Raw genomic sequence first — 7,945 nt, 5'->3', positions numbered from 1 at the left:
TATTTGAGCACGCAGGGCAACACGTAAGTACACACTCCCCTTCTCCCAGGATGCAGGCATGCATAATAACAAATCAACACGACATATGAACCTAGTGAAATTCACAAAGTACTTTAACAACTGTTACACAAGATTCCTTTCGGTGGGGGAAATATTTGGCACGTAGTCTGGATGTAGATGGTCATTTACGTGGAACCCTGAAATAATTGAAATAAACGTACGTTTTTGTATTTGGTACAATTTACCTAGCTAAACAAATCCTCAGAAGCAGCCAGATCATTGGAGTTGTTTGCTTAATCTCCTATATTTAGCTACCATTACGGAGATGCTTGGTCCCAGTTTCCCTCTCATCCTCTCGCCGAATGGCCTGAAGCCATAAGGCTCTTCTTTTTGGATCTCTCTTGTGATAAGGAAGGCGTGCGAACCGGAGACCTGGGTTTTTAGAACTATTACTGGTGCAATATGTGACACAGCATATTTGGCATAATTTTTGCCGAAACGGTCAAGAAAAGTGATCAAAGTTAGCGACGTGATAATTCGATGCAAAGAAAATGCTTTGTTTTACCCCAAAAAAGGGCACAGACCTGACGACGCATTTTGTTTATATTTTTGGTACATATTACCGGTCGTCTGTCTACCCCCCCAACTACAAGCTATGAATTACTTAAATGTTGTCCGTATCTTGTAGTTTGAATATGATTTTGCCCCATAGAAAATGTATTTGGGACATGGAAAGTTCATGTTTAAAGGCATTTTTATATATATATATATATATATATATATATATATATATATATATATATAAAAATGTGAGCATTTTGTTTATATCTTTTGGACGTATTACAGGCTTGCCTCAACTAACCTGTACCCCCGCACACTGACTCGGTACCGGTACCCCCTGTATATATCCTCGTTATTGTTATGTTACTTTTTATAATTTTTTACTATAGTTGATTTGGTCAATATTTTCTTAACTCTTCTTGAACTACACTGCTGGTTGCTAAATTGTAATTACTTCGCCACCATTGGCCTATTTATTGCCTTACCTCCTTACTTCATTTGCACACACTGCATACAGATTTTTCTATTGTGTTATTGACTGTACGTCTGTTTATCCCATGTGTAACTCTGTGTTGTTTGTGTTGCACTGCTTTGCTTTATCTTGGCCAGGTCGCAGTTGTAAATGAGAACTTGTTCTCAACTAGCCTTCCTGGTTAAATAAAGGTGAAATAACATTTTTTAAAAAGGGCTTTTAAGTAAGCATTTCATGTTAAGGTCTACACTTGTTGTATTCGGGGGCATGTGACAAAGTTTAATTTGATTTGTCTGTGTCGTGGGTGGATCTTCGAAGCATGTTGCCAATCAAGGGTGTTATCTCTGGGGTGGCGCTAGAAGTAAATGCAAAGGATATAAGTGAAGAATTGGATCAAGTGGTTAGGACAGAACCTCATGGTAGACATATTGTTTTTTGATGAATAGTCTCTCCCTTCTCAAGTGTATTTGGGTTAAATGAGATTCCCTGTGAGAGCCTTCATGCCCAAACCCATGTATTGGGATACATTTGACACCAAATAATTTACATGTATGTATTTTATGCAAGGTGAGCCTAAATGCTGCAATTGTGGTGGTGAACATGCACCCGAATTCTTGAAATGTCCTGTTAGGATGAAGGAGACAGAGGTGGCAAGAATAAGAGCTGTCCAGAGTGTCTCCTATCCGGAGGCGTTGAGAAGAGTGGAAGAAGAAAGGTGTGAAGCTGAAGAAGTAATGGTAGTAGGAGTAGAGATGACGTTCCTTGTCAACACAGGGATCCGGACATGTTGCATGTTAGAAGGTGCACAGCACAAACGTAGAGTAAGTCACAGACAATAGGCATTGTGAGAGTGGCTGATCAATAACTTTTCTTCTGTGAGGAATTGCAAGGAAACCTCCTGATGAATGCTTCTTCCTCACAGGCACATGAGTCTGTAGGGATGTGATTTGAATGTGACTGAAGGAGTGGGATGGTTGTTCAGATGTATTTTTGTATTATCCCCCCGCAATGGAATAGTGGGTGGCGGCAATACACCAATAGTTGTCGTCTGCCACAAAGCTTTAAAGAAGAAAAAGAAACGTGGGTTTTAGAACCAGCTAGCTCCGGTGTCCACCTGATGGGGCTGTTTATTAATCTTGACATTGTTTGCTCATGCCTTACGCATTTCAATCAAAGTTTTGAGTGCGGCAGTACTTTAGTGTTATTGGACTTTTGGTTTATTCTAGTTTCAGTGAAATATATATGTAGCCTAAATGATTTAACTGAACACGTGAATATTTAACATATTGTAGAAGTAACATGGCGCCTCGTAGGACAGTTGCTTATTTGCACTAAAGGTTTTTGGTCTATCTGCATTTAGTGTGCAGCTGTATCCATTTCCTGCACTTGTGTTTATGTGTAAATGAACGGATGCTATTTTGAATACTTAGCTAACTGAAATTAGATATCGTACACAGGCCGTTAGATTAGCTGACTTTGGTCTGCTCTACTTCTTCAACCTTTCATTGTTTTGCAGAAGGCCTACTTTTCAAGGCTGCAGTTTGAGGGGCCCTAACGCAACTATCAACCCTGAGAGAACCAGTTGGTAAGTCTTTCAACTTCATTGATAACATTATTTAACAGAAATGTCTTATAGAATACGTTTGGGATTTCCCCTGTTTTAGTTAGATGGTTCCTCCTTCTGGCCCATTTAATAAAAGGCACAATCCTTGACTGTAACAATGCTCTGACGGGTGTCAAAAGATGACACATGGCCCTCATGAAAATGTCTATTCTATTAGCTTATCTGATATGTTATTGACATTAAACAATAAGTGCAGGTATAAACCTACATGCAATAGCTTAAACATTCAAAATGGAAGGACATGGAACAGAGGTGAGTTGAAATTCACACATTGGGGTTGATGAGCTGAGGATTTCCATAATTTGTAGGATACATTCAGGATTTTTCATGTAGAATGGTTACTTGCCCTGAAAGTAGCCCATATGCAAGTAGAAACTAAATCAAATAGTGTTTCAGATTTTTTTTTAAATACAGGTTAAAAAACACGTTTCTGACACGTTGCTGTACTAAGACAAATATTTAGGAATGGCGACATCAAGATAGAACCATATCAGTCGATTAGATCAATCATAATAATGTTTGGGCTATTGCCGTAAGTACTAAAGATATTTCCCCCTTATAGACTGATGTTGAAATGAGAACTACAATGATTCCAGTGCAGTATTGTGACAACGGGTGACTTCAATACAATGGGTGACTTTTCAAAGTAAATCTTTTTGGAGGGTTTCTTGTATTCTCGGATCGTTTGTTCATAGATTAACATCCTAATATTTTACACAACACTTTTTATTTAACGAGGCAAGTCAGTTAAGAACAAATTCTTATTTACAATGGCGGCCTACCCCGGCCAAACCCTCCCCCAACCGAGATGACCCCGGGCCAATTGTGCGCCGCCAAAATATATATATACAGTACCAGTCAAAAGTCAAGTTTTTTTTTTTTTTTTTTTACTATTTTATACATTGTAGAATAATAGTGAAGAATAGAAGAATAATAGTGACATCAAAACTATGAAAAACACACAAGGAATCATGTTGTAACCAAAAAAGTGTTAAACAAATCTAAATATATTTTATATTTGAGATTCTTCAAAGTAGCTTTGCCTTGATGACAGCTTTGCACACTCTTGGCATTCTCTCAGCCAGCTTCATGAGGAATGCTTCTCCAACAATCTTGAAGGAGTTCCCACATGTGCTGAGCACTTGTTGGCTGCTTTTCCTTCACTCTACGCTCCAACTCATCCCAAACCATCTCGATTGGTTTGAGGTTGGGTGATTGTGGAGGCCAGGTCATCTGATGCAGCACTCCATCACTATCCTTGGTCAAATAGCCCTTACACTGCCTGGAGGTGTGTTGGGTCATTGTCCTGTTGAAAAACAAATGATAGTCCTGCTAAGCGCAAACCAGATTGGATGACGTATTGCTGCAGAATACTGTGGTAACCATGCTGGTTAAGTGTGCCTTGAATTTGAAATAAGTCACCGACAGTGTCACCAGCAAAGCACCCCCATACCATCACACCTCCTCCTCCGTGCTTCATGATGGGAATCACACATTCCGAGATCATTAATTCACCTAGTCTGCGTCTCACAAAGACACGGCAGTTGGTACCAAAAATTCGGACTCATCAGACTAAAGGACAGATTTCCACCGGCCTAATGTCCATTGCTCGTGTTTCTTGGCCCAAGCAAGTGTCTTCTTATTAGTGTCCTTTAGTAGTAGTTTATTTGCAGCAATTCGACCATGAAGGCCTGATTCACGCAGTCTCCTCTGGACAGTTGATGTTGAGATGTGTCTGTTCTTTGAATTCTGTGAAGCATTTATTTGGGCTGCAATCTTAAGTGCAGTTAAGTCAAATTAATTTATCCTCTGCAGCAGAGTTAACTCTGGGTCTTCCTTTCCTGTGACGGTTCTCATGAGAGCCAGTTTCATCATAGTGCTTGATGGTTCTTGCGACTGCACTTAAATAAAGTTTCAAAGTTCTTGCAATTTTCCATATTGACTGACGTTCATGTCTTAAAGTAATGATGAACTGTCATTTCTCTTTGCTTATTTGAGCTGTTCTTGCCATAATATGGACTTGGTCTTTTACCAAATAGGGCTGACTTCTGTGTAACACCCCTACCTTGTCACAACACAACTGATTAGCTCAATGGCATTAAGAAATTCCACAAATGTAATTTTAACAAGGCACACCTGTTAATTGAAATGCATTCCAGGTGACTACCTGATGAAGCTGGTTGAGAGAATGGCAAGAGTGTGCAAAGCTGTCAGAGGCAAAAGGTGGATATTTTGATTGAACACTTATCTACATAATTCCACATGTGTTATTTAATAGGCCTGTTATTCCTCAATGTAACGTAATGTGGAAAATGTCTAGGGGTCTCAATGCTTTCGGAATTCTCTGTATATATATGCCGTTTGGTAGATGCCTTGACTTAGTCATGCGTGCATCCATTTTAAATATGGGTGTTTCCAGGAATCAAACCCACAACCCTGGCGTTACAAGCACCATGCTCTACCAACTGAGCTACAAAGGACCAATTGTTTTACTTTAAAGCATTACTTGCTATTAATTCTTTCTTAAGTAACAGGAGTTATTGTTGAACAAAAATAAGCTCCAATTTACAGAACAAAAACAATGTGCAGGTATTGTCTATATTTCCGTTTGTAGATAAAAACCTAAATGTTTACTGTTGTTCCAAAGTACAGGAATGACTACTCATCTATTGCTATGCAACCATTACATTACTGCTCCAGGTTAGGGGGGGAAGCAGTACTACGACAGCCAATGTTGTACATGCTTCCTGGATAAGTGGCACAAAAAAATGTTCATAGCCCATCAAAGCCTTGTGAGAAAAGTTCAGAGACCAAGACAAGTCAAAATCAAGGGAGGTCCTACCATTGGAAGTAATGTGAGTCACCTTAACATCCAATTAGACAAGGAAGCCATATCACTTATGAACTGTACCCGTGACAGATTGACTATACTGCTGAAGGTGCAAGAAACATTTCAGTAAAGACAGTGCCTTCTCCGCAACCCGGAGACATCGACTGTCCTTAGTTTATTCCTGAGGCTTTTGGACACAAAAGGACTGGTAATGTCTTATTGAATTATGTACACCAATTGCTTGTAACATAGTAGTGCATGGTTTATTTAATTAAAATGTACTTATAGGGATGCACAATGTTTTTCAGATACTGCAGGTCTTCAGGATGCTCTTCAGCCCAGAAACATCAGTTAAGTGATACTAGAGAACCTGACAAGCACACCCTTGCCGCAGCGGTTGCTGAAATCTACAAGAAACCAGCATGATGACTGTCTAGGTCAGGCCTGTGCAAAGACCGGGTCCGGGGGCCACTCAAATCACATGAAGAATATGCAATAGTAAAGTTTTGAAAAAACGTATTTGTTATTCAAATTAAAGCCCAATGAATACTTGCCTTTGTGTAATATTTTAACTCCCACCACTTGTGGGACATTTATTTTGAAGGCACGTATAAATAACAACTGCACGAGGACAGACGTTGACTGACAGGCTGACACACACGTCACAGTTACAAATAGTAGCTAGGGCCTCCCTAGTGGCGCAGTGGTCTAAGGTACTGCATTGCAGTGCTAGCTGTGCCACTAGAGATTCTGGGTTCGAGTCCAGGCTCTGTCGCAGCCAGCTGTGACCAGCAGACCAAACGGGTGGTGCACAATTGGCCTAGTGTCGTCTGGGTTAGGGGAGGTTTTGACCGGCAGGGATGTCCTTGTGCCATTGTGCACTAGCGACTCCTGTGGTGGGCCGGGCGCAGTGCATGCTGACACGGTCATCAGGTGTACGGAATTTCCTCCAAAACATTGGTGCGGCTGGCTTCCTGGTTAAGTGGGCATTGTAAAGAAGCAGTGCGGCTTGTTTGGGTTTCGGAGGATGCACGGCTCTCGACCTTTGATTCTCTCGAGTCAGTACGGGAGTTGCAGCGAAGAGACAAGACTGTAAATACCAATTGGATACCATGAAAATTGGGGAGAAAAAAATATTAAAATACAATATACAGTGGGGAGAACAAGTATTTGATACGCTGCAGATTTTGCAGGTTTTCCTACTTACAAAGCATGTAAAGGTCTGTAATTTTTATCAACTGTGAGAGACGGAATCTAAAACAAAAATCCAGAAAATCACATTGTATGATTTTTAAGTAATTAATTTGCATTTTATTGCATGACATAAGTATTTGATACATCAGAAAAGCAGAACTTAATATTTGGTACACATTGGTGCGGCTGGCTTCTGGGTTGGATGCTGATGTGTTAAGAAGCAGTGAGGCTTGGTTGGGTTTCGGAGGACGCATGGCTCTCGACCTTCGCCTCTCCCGAGTCCGTACGGGAGTTGTAGCGATGAGACAAGACAGTAACTAACAATTGGATACCACGAAATTGGGGACAAAAAGGGGGTAAAATAAATAAAAATAAAAAGTTACATCTATTTCAGGTCAGTTAGGATCACCACTCTATTTTAAGAATGTGAAATGTGAAAGCTTTTATCTCTTTCATCACATTCCCAGTGGGTCAGATGTTTACATACACTCAATTAGTATTTGGCAGCATTGCCTTTAAATTGTTTAATTGGGTCAAACGCTGTTGGTAACCTTCCACAAGCTTCCCACAATAAGTTGAGTGAATTTTGGCTCATTCCTCCTGACAGAGCTGGTGTAACTGAGTCAGGTTTGTAGGCCTCCCTGCTCGCACACGCTTTTTAAGTTCTGCCCACACATTTTCTACAGGATTGAGGTCAGGGCTTTGTTATGGCCACTCCAATACTTTTATTTATTTATTTCACCTTTATTTAACCAGGTAGGCAAGTTGATAACAAGTTCTCATTTACAATTGCGACCTGGCCAAGATAAAGCAAAGCAGTTCGACACATACAACGACACAGTTACACATGGAGTAAAACAAACATACAGTCAATAATACAGTATAAACAAGTCTATATACGATGTGAGCAAATGAGGTGAGATAAGGGAGGTAAAGGCAAAAAAAAAAAAAAGGCCATGGTGGCGATGTAAATACAATATAGCAGGTAAAACACTGGAATGGTAGATTTGCAGTGGAAGAATGTGCAAAGTAGAAATAAAAATAATGGGGTGCAAAGGAGCAAAATAAATAAATAAATACAGTAGGGAAAGAGGTAGTTGTTTGGGCTAAATTATAGGTGGGCTATGTATAGGTGCAGTAATCTGTGAGCTGCTCTGACAGTTGGTGCTTAAAGCTAGTGAGGGAGATAGGTGTTTCCAGTTTCAGAGATTTTTGTAGTTCGTTCCAGTCATTGGCAGCAGAGAACTGGAAGGAGAGGCGGCCA

The 7,945-nt window shown here is 40.2% G+C and overlaps 1 long non-coding RNA gene across 1 annotated transcript; it reads left to right on the top strand.

Moving 5' to 3' along the window:
* Positions 1-406: 406 nt before the first annotated feature.
* LOC110490843 (uncharacterized) lies at positions 407-6,040 on the top strand. Its single transcript, XR_002468763.3, has 3 exons — positions 407-612; positions 2,550-2,618; positions 5,796-6,040. It is a non-coding gene; the product is annotated as an uncharacterized LOC110490843 (long non-coding RNA).
* The last annotated feature ends 1,905 nt before the right edge of the window (positions 6,041-7,945 follow it).

Source organism: Oncorhynchus mykiss, chromosome 15, assembly GCF_057628025.1.
Source record: "Oncorhynchus mykiss isolate SJ-2025 chromosome 15, ASM5762802v1, whole genome shotgun sequence".
Taxonomy (NCBI): Eukaryota; Metazoa; Chordata; class Actinopteri; order Salmoniformes; family Salmonidae; genus Oncorhynchus; species Oncorhynchus mykiss.
This window is presented reverse-complemented; position numbering and strand designations above follow the sequence as displayed.